The 14,506-nt window shown below is 49.9% G+C and overlaps 1 protein-coding gene across 13 annotated transcripts in view; it reads right to left on the bottom strand.

Moving 5' to 3' along the window:
* Positions 1-14,506, bottom strand: part of LOC146334054 (nuclear factor 1 C-type-like) — a 280,437-nt gene that overhangs the window by 157,947 nt on the left and 107,984 nt on the right. The gene's annotated exons all lie outside the window — the stretch shown is intronic.

The raw sequence follows: 14,506 nt of genomic DNA, 5'->3' as shown, positions 1-14,506 counted from the left end.
GAAACTGAAAGGAAAGGAAAGGAAAGGAAAGGAAAGGAAAGGAAAGGAAAGGAAAGGAAAGGAAAGGAAAGGAAAAAAGCTCTGCTGGATAAGATCAAAGATCCATCTTGGTCCAGTATCCTGGTTGTAACAGTGACCAAGCAGATATTTCTAAAAATGTCACAAGCAGGGCTGGAGGGCAACAGCCTCCTTTTATGTGTCCCCACCATCTGGTATGCAGAGGTAGACTGCCACCGAACATGGAGATTTAATTAAACTTTGGTCTGCCAGATCAGGACCAAAGATCAATCTAATCCAGCAGTGCCTAGCCAGATGTTTCCATCACGCCCTTCAAGCAGGTCCTGAAGGCAACAGCAGTCCTCCACCATTGCTCCCCTGATACACTGCCTCTGAATATGGAGGCTCCATATAGGGATGGACGAAAGTCACTTACCTGTCCTCAAAGCTTTTCGCGGTGGGGGGGAGGTGCTTCGCTGCTCCCCCCGCGAAGTTCAGGCCGGGGGGGGAGGTTTCCCGCCTCGCCCGGCCGAAATTCAGGCTGGGGAGAAGGCGCCTCACCTCGCCCGGCCACGAACTAAAAAGTTAAAAAAAACAAAACAAAACGCCCCCGTGATAGGCTACGTGACGATTAACGTAGCCTATCACGGCTAGATCTGCAAAGTCAGCCGTGATAGGCTATGTTAATTGTCACGTAGCCTATCACGGGGTGACTTAAAAAAAAAAGCGCGTACGCAAATGGCGGCCCCCATAGGGAGCCGCCATTCGCGTTCCTTATTTGGTCACTGTAGTCTACGTAAATCTTTACGTAGACTACGGCGAAAAGAAGGGCAACGCAAATAGCGTAGACGCTATGCTATTTGCATTCCCCTTATTTTCACCATAGTCTACGAAAATGTTTACATAGACTAAGATGTGCCAAAATAAGGAACGCAAATGGCGGCACCCATGGGCGCCGCCATTTGTGTACGCGCGTTTTTTGTTTTTGTTTTTACTCAGCCGTGATAGGCTACGTAAACGTTTACGTAGCCTATCACAGCTGACTGCAGGGACGCAAACGGCAGCGGCTATGGCCACCGCCATTTGCAGACCCGGCCGGCCAGGATTCGGGGGGGGAGGGACGGAGCGCCTCCCCCCCAGCCAGAATTTCGGGGGGAGGGACGGAGCGCCTCCCCCCCACTGCGAATCACCCCCTTCGAAAAGGTAAGTGACTTTCGTACATCCCTACAACATAGGCGCCAGACGAACCTCTCTAGGGAGTTCATTCTGCAACTGGGGTGCAACAGCAGAAATGGCCCTTTTCCTGGTAGCCACCCGCCTTGCTTCCTTTGGCAGGGGCTCACGGAGAAGGGCCGCTGAGGATGATCTTAAGGTCTGGGCAGGCACATATGGGAGGAGGCGATCCTTCAGAGAACCTGGCCCCAAGCCGTTAAGGGCTTTGAATGTTAACACCAGCACTTTGAATCGGGCCCGGAAATGGACTGGCAGCCAGTGCAGCTGGAAAAGTACTGGCGTAATATGAGCTCGCAGGCCAGTCCCTGTTAACAATCTTGCTGCCCTATTTTGGACCAGCTGAAGTTTCCGGACCGTTTTCAAAGGCACCCCACGTATAATGCATTGCAGCAATCCAGACAAGAGGTTATCAGAGCATGGAGAACTGTAGTAACCTCGTTGTCTTGCTTCCCTCTCCACCCCCCACCTGCTAAATTAAAGAGGATAAGAAAAGGCAGGAAGGGGGGAAAGCTTATAATCATCACTCATTCTAAAGCAGGTCTCTCCCCATTACACATACACACCTCCCATTAGCACAAGCGGCTGGTTTCATAGTGCTTGAGCTGCAGCTCTTGTCAAAGTAAACACTGTGGCTTGCTATGACTTTGCAAGTTTGCATGGCTTCTGCTAGAGGATTCTATGTCCTTTACATCAGGAGTGGAGAATCTCAGACCCATGGGCCAAATCTGGCCCTCCAGGGTCCCCAGATAGCCACACCCAACCCCCTTTCACCTCACCACTGTTCGCTTGGTGGTTCCCCAGCTTTTGTGCAGATTTTCCCCCATTCTAAAAGGTTGAAATGCCTCTCCCAAGGCTTAGTTATCAGGAGGAAGAGCTTTAAGCTCTTACGTTTGATGTTTTGGCCTCACCCTTTTGCCATTTTCCCTGCCCACCACTGGAATGTGGCCCCCGAGAGCATCTCCAAAACTGAATTTGGACCTTGGGCTGAAAGAGGTTCCCCACCCCTGCTTTACACCATCCATTGTTCCCCGCTAGCACGCCATCCGCTACCCTTTCCCCAGTATTGTGTTGTTCACATGGAATGTCCGCATAGTCTCTGAGACTGCAACCAAAGGCATACACTGGTTTTGTTCCATCATGCCACATCTTATATGGCAATGGCAGGTGTATAGAACCTCACACCAGGGGTCCAAATCTCATTCGCCTTGAATCCTGGGGTCCAAAACCAGTCCTCAAAGACCCTTCAATTAGCCATTCCCCCTTTCCCTGTCCTCACTCTTTCCCCCTACCACAAATCGTTTGGTGGTTTCCCAGCTTTTGTATAGTTTTTTTTCCCCCATTGTAAAAGGTTGAAATGCCTCACCTAAGCCTTAGTTATTGGCAATAAGAGCTTGAAGCTACAACAGAGTGGGATTTCTTAGTATTTCAGCCCCGCCGCTTTGGCCTTCTGCCCCTCCCATCACTGGAGTGTGGCCACCAAGAGCTTCTCTGAGTCTGAAATGGGATTTGACACTCAGGCTGGAAGTGGTTCAACACCCTTGTTATATAGGGCAGTCTCAATCACCTTTGAGGGCAGCTGGCTCTGTAGGTAGGTAGCTGTCATGATTGCTTCTCTCCAGAATTTGTTTGGAAGACCAGGGGGTGCAGTGCCACAATCTGGTGCTCGATGCCGTCTTACTTGAGGTACATTAGTGTTTCTTTGCCCACATTCCTCTCCCCTGTTGTTGGTTTGAGTTGTGCCAAGTCTTTACTGGAAGCTGTTGCTAGTTGCTACTACAAATTCCTTGATTTTGTACAGTATCTCATGCTTGTGCTTTATGAGATACATACGTGCTGGTGTCTCTGGAGCAATTGTCAATGGAGGTTATGAAGTACTTGTTCCTGGCAGGGGTCAATGTCTTCATGGGTCCACACAGGTCACTGTGGGTGCCTGGCTCTCTTTTGGGTGGACTTTGGTAGTGGAGCATGGGTTGCCTTGGCTGTGATGCAGCATCTGCATTTCATTTTGTGTGGGGCATGTTGATATCACCAAGTCCTTTGCCAGGTCCTTGTTAGCACATTACTTTATTGCAGGGGTGCAGAACCTCAGACTCAGGGGCCAAATCTAGCACTCCTGGGGTCCCAGTCTGGCACTTCAGGGTTTATGACCATGCCCCCTGGCCCTAACCCCTTTCCCAATTATTTGGCAGTTTCCTGACTTTTGTGCATTTTTTTCTCCATTCTGCAAGGAGGAAATGCCTCTTCTAGGGCTTAGTTACTAGCAGTAAGAGCTTTAAGCGAAAATGTTTTTGGCCCTGCCTCTTTTGCCTTCGGGAAAAGAATGTGGCTCTGAAAGCTTTTACAAAAAGGAATTCAGCCTTTGGGCTGAAAAAGGTTCTGAACCCCTGCCTTGAGGAGAGATATAAGGAGGCACACTTGCAAGGGAGCCAGCTCTCCAAGCCCCAGTGACGAAGCGGCCCCAGTGACAAAGCATCAGCAAACAAGCGAGTTCAGCAACTGTGTGAGGGAAAGGTAAGTGAAATTACTTAATTACCTATTAAAGTACCTCAGGTAACAATTTAGAATTGATAAATAGCAGCTGAAGCCAAAACAAGGGCACAGCTAAATCCCAGAGGGTTAACCCCTTACAAACTTACAAGAGATAGTTAAATATCAGGGGGGAATCCAGCTAGAACTTACAGGCCTTGCATCCTTGCATTAACAAAGACCACTGAGTAGGGATGGCGGAGAATTCCGCCACGGATTTCAGTGAGGCCGAATGCAGACTGGCATTCGGCCACCCGAAACCCGTGGCGGAACAGCCTCCCACCCCCCACCACTCTGCGGAATCCCCCCGGGACGAAGCTTACCTGGGGCGGATGTTCCGGCGGCCACCGCAGCTGGTCTCTCAGCCAGCTGCTGCGGACACAAATGGCGGCCGTTGTAGCGGCCGCCATTTGCATCCTGCCAGGCTGCTGTGATAGGCTACGTAAGTATTTACGCAGCCTATCACGGCAAAGAGCAGCGGCGGAAACGGCAGCCACTATGCCATTTGCTTGGCTGCCTTTACCGTGATAGGCTACATAAATACTTACGTAGCCTATCACGGCAGCCTGGCAGGACGCAAATGGCGGCTGCTACGACAGCCGCCACTTGCGGCCACAGCAGCTCGGCCGCAGCCGGAACTCCGGCTGCGGATGGCCCTGGCCGGCAGCTCTGCAGAGCTGCCGCGGAGCGGAGCCGGCCAGGGAGGATTCCGGGGGGAGGGACGGAGCGCCTCCCCCCCACCGTGGATCCCCCACTGCGGAGCCAGGTAAGGAATTTGTACATCCCTACCACTGAGTGGTTGAAAAGAACCTCAGTTGCATATTTTAAACTAACCCCAAGCTTAGAAAGGGGGAATAACAGTCTGGTTAAAGCAGGAAAAACTGCAGGCTAGCTTCAGATTAGGCTCAGGCTTTAGGCCTTAAAGAGCAGTTCACCCAATAAAGCAAGTTTAAGGGTTCAGCATATCATTTAGGTTTTAAAAAACACACAGAAAAAGGATCCAGACCTTCCCAAATCACCTACCCTTTGTCTGCTGTCCCCTCCAACGACCCATTGAATAGAGGATCTCCCCTCAGTAGGTCTCCCATTCACTATTGTTAGTAGTCCTCCTTCCTAAATAGGAATCGCCATTCCCTGGGGGGCCAACCGACCTACATTCCCAGCCATGGAAAGCCAGCGCTGATCAGGAGTTCACACACCGCCTCCCTTGCTTTTTAAACTACGCCTTCCAATCGTTTCACGGCAGCAGCAATTGGGCCTATCTATATAAGGAGGCACGCTCGCGAGGGAGCCAGCTCTCTGAGCACAAGGAGCCTCAGTGACAAAGTGTCAACAAACAAGCGAGTTAAGCAACTGTGAGAGTTTAGCAACAGGGCAAGGAAGCCAGGGCAGTGGACTCCTTCCTCCCTATTCTGTACTCACAGTAAGTAACTGTAAATAAATAACTATAAATAATTTCCCCCACCTTTTCGTAGCAAACAACTAAGTTTTCCAGGGAAGACACACCCACATAAATAAAACAGTTATGATGGTAGAGAGCCAGCAGGGGGTGGGGGCTATCCGTCGTATTGCACTGGGTGCCACATGTATGACTCCCTGCCTGCTGGACGGAAGTCGTGGGTGCGTACTCGGTGTAAGGACCTCCTGGCTCTCAGGGAACAAGTGCGTTCCCGCGAGGCCAAGGTTGCTGACCTGGAGAAGCTAAGAAAGGCAGAGGGGTTGGTGGATGAGACCTTCAGGGACCCATTAGCTGTGTCCCACTCCCAGGGTGACAGCTCCTCTGCTGTCACGGAGAATGCGGGTCTCGGGGAAGAGGGCGTCATTCTCAGGAAGAGGGAAATGGTCCTTAGAAGGGACCCATTCCTCAGAAGACAAACAAACATCCTCTCGCACCGAGGATGTGCCTCTGGAGGCAGGGGGGCTTGTGGTAGTGGGAGATGCGATCATTAGACACACAGACAGCTGGGTCTGTGATGGGCGTGTAGCCCGTATGGTGAATGGCCTGCTTGCTGCGATGGTTGCGGATATCACGCGCCGTCTAGATAGCCTAGCGGATAGTGCTGGGGTGGAGTCGGCGGTTGAGGTCCATGTTGGTGCCAGTGATATGGGGAAATGCAGTCGTGAGGTCCTGGAAGCCAAATTTAGGCTGCTAGGTAGGAGGCTGAAATCCAGGGCCACCAAGGTGGCTTTCTCGGAAATGCTACCTGTTCCACACGCAGGGCCAGCTAGACGGGCGAAGCCGAGGAGCCTCGATGCCTGGATGAGACGGTGGTGCCGGGAGGAGGGGTTCCGACTTGTTAGGCACTGGGGAATGTTTTGGGACAAGCCGGGCCTGTACAAGAGGGACGGGCTCCACTTGAACCAAAATGGAACCGGACTGCTGGCGCTAAACATAGAAGGGGGGGGGGCTGAGCAGCTTTTAAACTCAACCCTGGGGGAAAGCGGACAGGAGCTGGGAGGCATCCGGTTCAGGTTAAATCATCCCAAAGGGATGAAGATGAAAATGTTTTCAATTGCCCAAATGCAGAAGGGGAGGAAATAGGCCAGGAGTACATGGCAGAACACAACGGCCAATCAAGGGGGCCAACGTCCCATGGCAAAAGATGCACACGCCAGAGGCATCTGGGGAGGGACACCGTGTCGAGGTGTCTTTATGCAAATGCGAGATGCCTCCACGCCAAAATGGGGGAGTTGGAGTGCTTGGTTTCAAAGGAGAACCTGGATATAGTGGGCACTACAGAAACCTGGTGGAGCGGAGAGAACCGGTGGGATACGGTCACCTCTGGATATAAACTCTACAGGAAGGACAGGGAAGGGTGTACTGGAGGGGGTGTTGCCCTGTACGTCAGAGAGGGCACAGTGTCGAGCGGACCAGCGCACCTAAAAGGGGTAGGCTCTTCCACAGAAGCGCTGTGGGCGCCAATACCAGGCTCCAAAACTACTTTAGTGCTGGGAACGTGCTATCGTCCCCCAGACCAGAATGCTCAGAGTGACCTTGAGATGGAAAACAAAATCAGGGGGGCCGCCAAACGAGGAAGTGTTGTAAGAATGGGCGGCTTCAATTACCCCCACACAGACTGGGTAAATGCGTGTTCCAGCCACGACGAGGAGGGTAAATTTCTCGATGCTCTGAACAGCTGTGCCCTAGAATGGCTGGTCATGGAACCGACCGGAGGGGAGGCGACCGTGGATTTAATCCTTAGTGGTGTCGCCCAGGACCTGGTACGAGATGTAATTGCTGTCGAACCACTCGGAAACAGTGATCATATCAGATTTAATGTATATTTAAGTGCTATCAGATTTAATGTATATTTAAGTGGGAAACTCCCCAGGAAGTCCAGCACAGTCACATTTGACTTCAGAAGAGGAAACTTCTCTAAAATGAGGGAACTGGTGGTGAAACGGAAGCTAGAAGGGGGAGTCAAGAGGATTAAATCCCTTCAGAATGCTTGGAGATTACTCAAAACCACAATAATGGAAGCCCAGTTAAAATGCATACCACAGGTTAGGAAAGGTGGCACCAAGTCCAGGAGGTCGCCAGCATGGTTCACAAGCAGTATTAAGGGAGCTATTGGAGAAAAGAGAGCTTCCTTCAGAAAATGGGAGTCTTGCCCAAGTGAGGAAAACGAAAGGGAGCACAAGCTGGCACAAAGGCAATGCAAGCAGACAATAAGAGATGCGAAAAAGCATTTCAAAGAGCATATCGCTAACAACACCAAGGCCAACAGTAAAGAATCTTTTAAATATATCAGAAGCAGAAAACCAGCTAGGGAGGCAGTTGGACCACTGGATGACAATGGAGCTAAAGGAGGACTGAAGGAGGACAAGGAGATTGCAGAGAAGCTGAATGAATTCTTCTAATCTGTCTTCACTGCAGAAGATATAGGACAGATACCTGCGCCTGAACTGATGTTTTCAGGAAGGGAGCCTGAGGAGCTGAGGCAAAGAGTGGCGACAAAAGATGAAGTTCTCAACCTTATTGATAAATTGAAAGCAAATAAAACACTGGGCCCAGATGGTACCCATCCTAGAGTTCTCAAAGAACTCAAATATGAAATTGCCGAACTTCTAACCAAAACATGCAACATGCCCCTAAGATTAGCCTCTATACCAGAGGACTGAAGATGGCCAATGTAACACCAAGTTTCAAAAAGGGATCCAGGGGGATCCTGGAAATTATAGGCCTGTTAGCTTAATGTCTGTTCCGTGAAATTGATTGAAGGCATTATTAAAGATAAAATTAGTGAGCATATAGAAGGACAAGCCCTGCTGAAAAAGAATCAACATGGCAAAGGTAAGTCCTGTCTCACTAATCTTTTAGAGTTCTTTGAGAGTGTCAATAAACATGTAGACAGGGGTGATCCAGTAGACGTTGTTTACTTGGACTTCCAAATAGGGTTGGCGGAGAATTTCTCCCCAAAACTTCAGGGGGCCGAGCGCCAACGTGTTCAGCCCCCCGAACAAGTTTCAGGGAGAAATTCTCCGCACCCCCCCCGGGACGGGACTTACCTTTGCCGAATGTCCCTCTAGGTGGCAGGTCCGGCCGGCGGTTCAGCGGGTCTTCGTCCGGGGCGGGAGCGGCAGCCGGTCTTTCGACCAGCTGCTGCCGCCGCCATTCCAATAAAAGAAAAAAAAAAAACGCCCCCGTGATAGGCTACGTGACGATTAACGTAGCCTATCACGGCTAGATTTGCAAAGTCAGCCGTGATAGGCTACGTAAATCGTCACGTAGCCTATCACGGGTGACTTTAAAAAAAAAAAAAAGCGCGTACGGATAATGGCGGCCCCCATAGGGAGCCGCCATTCCCGTTCCTTATTTGGTTGCTGTAGTCTACGTAAATCTTTATGTAGACTACGGCGAAAATAAGGGCAACGCTATTATTTTAGTTTATTATTTTAAATAATAAACGCTATCAGTTTATTATTTTACTTTAAATATATATTCTCCTTTTCTACAACAAAATGATGCTTATTCCCACATTCCCAAAATTATGCTAAATGTGTTGAGCATCAGGGCAGCAGAAGCAAGACTGTATTTTATTCCTGTAGTCATGATAGTGTTATGAAAGATTGAAGGCAAAAGGAGAAGGGGATGGCAGAGGAGGAGATGGCTAGATAGCAACACCGATGCAATGAATATGGACTTGAGCACGCTCCAGGAGACAGCACAGGACAGGAAGGCCTGGCGTGCTATGGTCCATGGGGTCACGAAGAGTCGGACACGACTCAACGACTCAACAACAACAACAACAACAACAAAATACAAAGCTGCACATTCTCAGAGTGTTTTTCATCAGGGTTGGTAAACAGTGTTTGTTTTCTTCTTTGCTCTTACTGTATCAGGAATGTAGAAGCTGTTGTGAAACATGGAATGGTGGCTGGGGGTGTTAGAAAAAGATTGTCCTCTTATTCTTTGGCTGTCAGCTCTTTGCTAGACCTTTGAGCTACTAGTCATAATTATTGAGCCCACCGGACACATGTCCAGAGGGAATGTACATTTGTTAAAAAGGGAAGTCGTAAAACATGGTTGAGACAGGCACATAAGCATAATCACAAAAATAAACATGCCGACATTATCTCATTGTACATCTGCAGGTCATGCTTCTGCTGTGTCAGCTAGTAGCTTAGTCGGTTAAAATATCTTATCACTAGCAAAAATGTATAGGGGGCGGAGGTATAAAAAGACTTATGTATGCTTAGCTCGGGGTACAGACTGCTGACTGCTCTGTACCCGTTTTGCAAAACGTTCAATAAAATAGTGTTGGATCCACTGCTGCCTGCCTGGCATCCTTTTCTTCTAAACCGAAAGCAAGGACTTTTTATCTAACAATTTGGTGCCGTGACTCGGATCCTGCTTCGGGGCGCGTCCCCTTCGCGCTGAACCGAAGGGCCGCAGAGGAGAAGTGGCCACAGGCGGTTGTTTTACACTGCCTTCTCCTCACGTCAGCGGCAGCGAAGGCGCTTGGGGACCAACGCCAGAGGAAGAGGGAGACGTGATCACTCCTTTTAGGCACCGGCAGTGGATCAATAAGCAGCTGGACGCAGCTGCGGGTGGGACAAAAGAGGCTTTTGGGGTAAGTGAAACAGCTTACATTAGGGGATAAACGCGGGACGGTGGTGTGTTTGTGATTGTGTGAGACGCCTACGGGCGAAGCGAGTGAGGAGCCCCGATCTGCATTTCCCTACCCCGGCGACGGGCTGGGTCAGAGGAGGGCGAAGCACAAGAATTTCTGATTGAAATTCCCACCGTCATGGGCGGGTCCCAGTCCAAGCCTGCAGAGAAGTCCCATACGCCCTTGGAGTGTTGTTTGCGCAATTGGTCACATTTTAAGCAAGATTATGGAACTAAGATGACAAAGGATCGCCTTGTCCTTTTTTGCACACGGGAATGGCCAATATTAGAGCCCAAATGGCCACCCGAGGGGTCTTTTGACCCAACCTTGGTATCTGATGTGCAATTAACAGTAACACAGAGGGGAAGTTGGGACCAGTTCCCTTATATCGATTCATGGGCAACTTGTGTGCCCCTTGGCGGCAGACCCGCTCCGTGGGTTGTTGAAAGCATGTTCCTGGCCCTTCCCATGGTGGTCAAAAGGAAACCACCAAAAGAGGGACCACCTAGGGTCGTGGCCATGGCACCGGAGGACCCATTGCTTCCTCCTCCCTACGGGACAGCTGTCGCAGGGCGACCACGCCCGTTGCAACCACCACCTTCTGCTGAGGGGCCCGCCCAGTGGCTAGATGCCCCCAAGGAGGACCCCTCTCATGAAATAGTACCAGAGGACCCCACCCCTCTAGTTGAATGCCGGGACACTCTCCAAGATCGTCTGCATTCCCTGGAGGAAAGATTGGAAGTCTTACAAAGAGAAGCAAAAGGGGGACCTAACTATAACCTGCGAAAGGACCCCCAACCACCGGTGAAGTTCACCTTGCCCATCAGAGAAGTCCCTGACCCTACCGCCCAACATCCTCAAGGGACGATGTTTGTCTATGTCCCATTCACGATATCTGATTTGTATAATTGGAAACAATTTAACCCCTCCTTTGAAGAGGATCCCGGCCCACTCCTGTCTCTGATGGAGAATGTGAGGCTCACTCACAACCCCACATGGGACGATACACAAATGTTGTTAAACACCTGTTTCCTCAGTCAAAAGCCAACCATCCTTGCGGGGGCACGAGCCACGTATAGGGAGGAAAATACCCAGGCAACTGAAGAGGAGACGGCGGAGGTTCTGCCCACAGGGCGACCCGATTGGGGGGTGGCCACAGCAGCACATAGACGCTTACATGCTGACTATTTTCGGCTCATTTTAGCAGGCATGAAGCAAGCCGCGAGAAGGGCCCCCAATTTGCAAAAAGTCCTGACTCTAAAGCAAGACAAAAACGAACCTCCTGCCGTGTTCCTCCAAAGGCTGAGGGAAGCCTTCGCTAAATATACTGACATTGACTTGAATGATCCAAATAATTTAAGGATCCTCACAACTCAGTTCGTGGGAAATAGCTGCCAAGACATCAGAAAGAAGTTGCAAAAAGTTGAAGGGGGGTTGGCAGCTGACCTAGGAGTTTTAGTTGAGGTAGCTCAAAAGGTTTATGAGAGGCGAGAAGAAGAAGGAAAAGAAAAAGACAAGAGGCAGGCAAAGCTCCTTGCTGCGGTTCTTAGACCCGACAAAGGGGGAGCTAAGAAGGGGGGAAAAGGGGGAAGGAAGGGATCTCCCCTGGGGAAAGATCAATGTGCCTTCTGTAAGAAAATGGGGCACTGGAAGCGTGACTGTGAGGCTTTGAAGCAGAAAGAATCATAGAATCATAGAATCATAGAATAGTAGAGTTGGAAGGGGCCTACAAGGCCATCGAGTCCAACCCCCTGCTCAATGCAGGAATCCAAGTCAGAGCATCCCTGACAAATGGCTGTCCAGCCTCGTCTTGAAGGCCTCCAGTGCGGGAGAGCCCACCGCCTCCCCAGGTAATTGGTTCCATTGCCGTATTGCTCTGACACTCAGGAAGTTTTTCCTGATGTTCAGCCGGAATCTGGCTTCCTGTAACTTGAGCCCATTATTCCGTGTCCTGCACTCTGGGATGATCAAGAAGAGATCCTGGCCTTCTTCTCTGTGACAACCTTTCAAGTACTTTAAGAGAGCTATCATATCTCCCCTCAGTCTTCTCTTCTCAAGGCTAAACATGCCCAGTTCTTTCAGTCTCTCTTCATAGGGCTTTGTTTCCAGTCCCCTGATCATCTTTGTTGCCCTCCTTTGAACCCTCTCCAGCTTGTCTGCATCCTTCTTAAAGTGTGGTGCCCAGAACTGGACACAGTACTCCAGATGAGGCCTAACCAGTGCTGAGTAGAGGGGAACTAGTACTTCCCGGGATTTGGAAGCGATGCTTCTATTAATGCAGCCCAAAAGAGCATTGGCCTTTTTTGCAGCCACATCACATTGTTGGCTCATATTCAGCTTGTGATCGACGACAATTCCAAGATCCTTCTCGCTCGTAGTGTGGTTGAGCCACGTATCCCCCATCTTGTAACTGTGCATTTGGTTTCTTTTTCCTAGGTGCAGAACTTGGCATTTGTCCCTATTAAATGCCATTCTGTTGTTTTCTGCCCAGCACTCCAGTCTATCCAGATCACTTTGAATTTTGTTTCTGTCTTCCAAAGTATTAGCTATCCCTCCCAATTTTGTGTCATCTGCAAATTTGATCAGTATTCCCTGCACCTCCTCCTCCAAGTCATTAATAAAAATGTTGAAGAGCACTGGGCCCAGGACTGAGCCCTGCGGTACCCCACTCGTTACCTCTCCCCAGCTTGAGAAGGTCCCATTGATAAGCACTCTTTGGGTCCGATTCTGTAGCCAACTGTGGATCCACATGATGGTTGTTTCATCTAGCCCACTTCGAGCAAGTTTGCTCATCAGGATATCATGGGGCACTTTGTCGAAAGCTTTGCTGAAGTCGAGATATATGATGTCTACAGCATTCCCACGGTCTACAAGGGAGGTGACTTGATCAAAAAATGAGATCAGATTTGTCTGGCAGGACTTGTTTTTGACAAATCCATGTTGGCTTCGAGTAATCACGGCATTGTTGTCAAGGTGCTTCCAGATGGATTGCTTTATGATCTGCTCCAGAATTTTTCCAGGGATTGATGTCAGACTGACTGGTCTGTAGTTCCCAGGTTCCTCCTTTTTACCCTTTTTGAAGATAGGGACAACGTTAGCCCTCCTCCAGTCATCTGGCACTTCCCCGGTCCTCCATGATTTCTCAAAGAGAATAGACAGCGGTTCTGAGAGTTCTTCTGCCAGTTCCTTTATTACTCTAGGATGCAGTTCATCTGGCCCTGGAGATTTGAACTCATTCAAAGTAATGAGGTGTTCCTTGACCATATGCCTGTCGATCTCAAGCTGCAATCCTGCCCCTTCAGCCTGTACTTCGCCTTTGCCAGGGGGGTCATAGACCCTCTTTTGGGAGAAGACTGAGCCAAAGTAGGAATTGAGCACCTCTGCCTTTTCTTTGTCATCTGTTATGATTTTGCCATCCTTATTTAATAGCTGAACAACCATTTCTTTCCTCTGCCTTTTACTATGCACGTAGCTGAAGAAAGCCTTTTTGTTGTTTTTAGCATCCCTCGCTAACCTCACCTCGTTCTCCGCTTTAGCCTTCCTGACGCCATCCCTGCAATTCTGTGCTACCTGCCTGTACTCTTCCTTTGTTACTTGGCCTTCTTTCCACTTCCTATATGTGTCCTTTTTTGTTTTCAGGTCATCCCTAAGCTTTTTGTGAAGCCACATTGGCTTCTTCTGTTGTCTTCCACCTTTTCTTCTTGTTGAGAGAGAATTGTTGAGAGAGAAGAGAGAGAGGAGAATACGGGAGGAGTGGAGAGAGTTCTGTACGAACAAGAAAGAGTCTAGGACAGACCGGGGCCCGGCCCCCTCTTAGCCGTCTCTGAGGCAAGACAGGACCCCATAGTCAAAATAAAGGTTGGGGGCCGCTCCTACAAAGCCCTTGTAGACACAGGGGCCGCCCTGTCCATCCTCCCCCTCAGTGAGCCCCCAACGGGAGGTGGGGGGTTCACCACCATAATGGGGGTCGAAGGAAGGGCAACCCAAGTGCCTCTCTCTCGTCCCCTGTTCACCAAGGTTGGGAAAACACACCTAGAACATGCATTTGTCTGTACCCCCTCCTGTCCGGTGGCATTGCTAGGAAGGGACTTATTGACTAAACTCCAAATTGAGATTGCTTTTACCCCTGACGGAAGGATGGAGGTTGTTGTTGTTCAGTCGTTCAGTCGTGTCCGACTCTTCGTGACCCCATGGACCATAGCACGCCAGGCCTTCCTGTCCTGCGCTCTCTCCCGGAGTGTGCTCAAGTTCATATTCATTGCATCCGTGATGCTATCTAGCCATCTCATCCTCTGCCGTCCCCTTCTCCTTTGGCCTTCAGTCTTTCCCAGCATCAGGGTCTTTTCCAGGGAGTTTTCTCTTCGCATTAGGTGGCCAAAATATTGGAGCTTCAGCTTCATTATCTGTCCTTCCAATGAGCACTCAGGGTTGATTTCCTTTAGGATGGACTGATTTGACCTCCTTGCAGTCCAGGGGACTCGTAAGGGTCTTCTCCAGCACCACAGTTCGAAAGCATCAATTCTTCGGCGCTCAGCCTTCCTTATAGTCCAGCTCTCACAGCCATACATTACTACTGGGAAAACCATAGCTTTGATTAGACGGACCTTTGTCGGCAAGGTGATGTCTCTGCTTCTTAC

This window comes from Heloderma suspectum, chromosome W (assembly GCF_057233095.1).
Source record: "Heloderma suspectum isolate Gila_16-S chromosome W, 16-S_ref, whole genome shotgun sequence".
In the NCBI taxonomy this organism is placed as follows: domain Eukaryota; kingdom Metazoa; phylum Chordata; class Lepidosauria; order Squamata; family Helodermatidae; genus Heloderma; species Heloderma suspectum.
The sequence above is the reverse complement of the archived record's forward strand: the minus strand, read 5'-3'. Positions and strand labels throughout refer to the sequence as shown.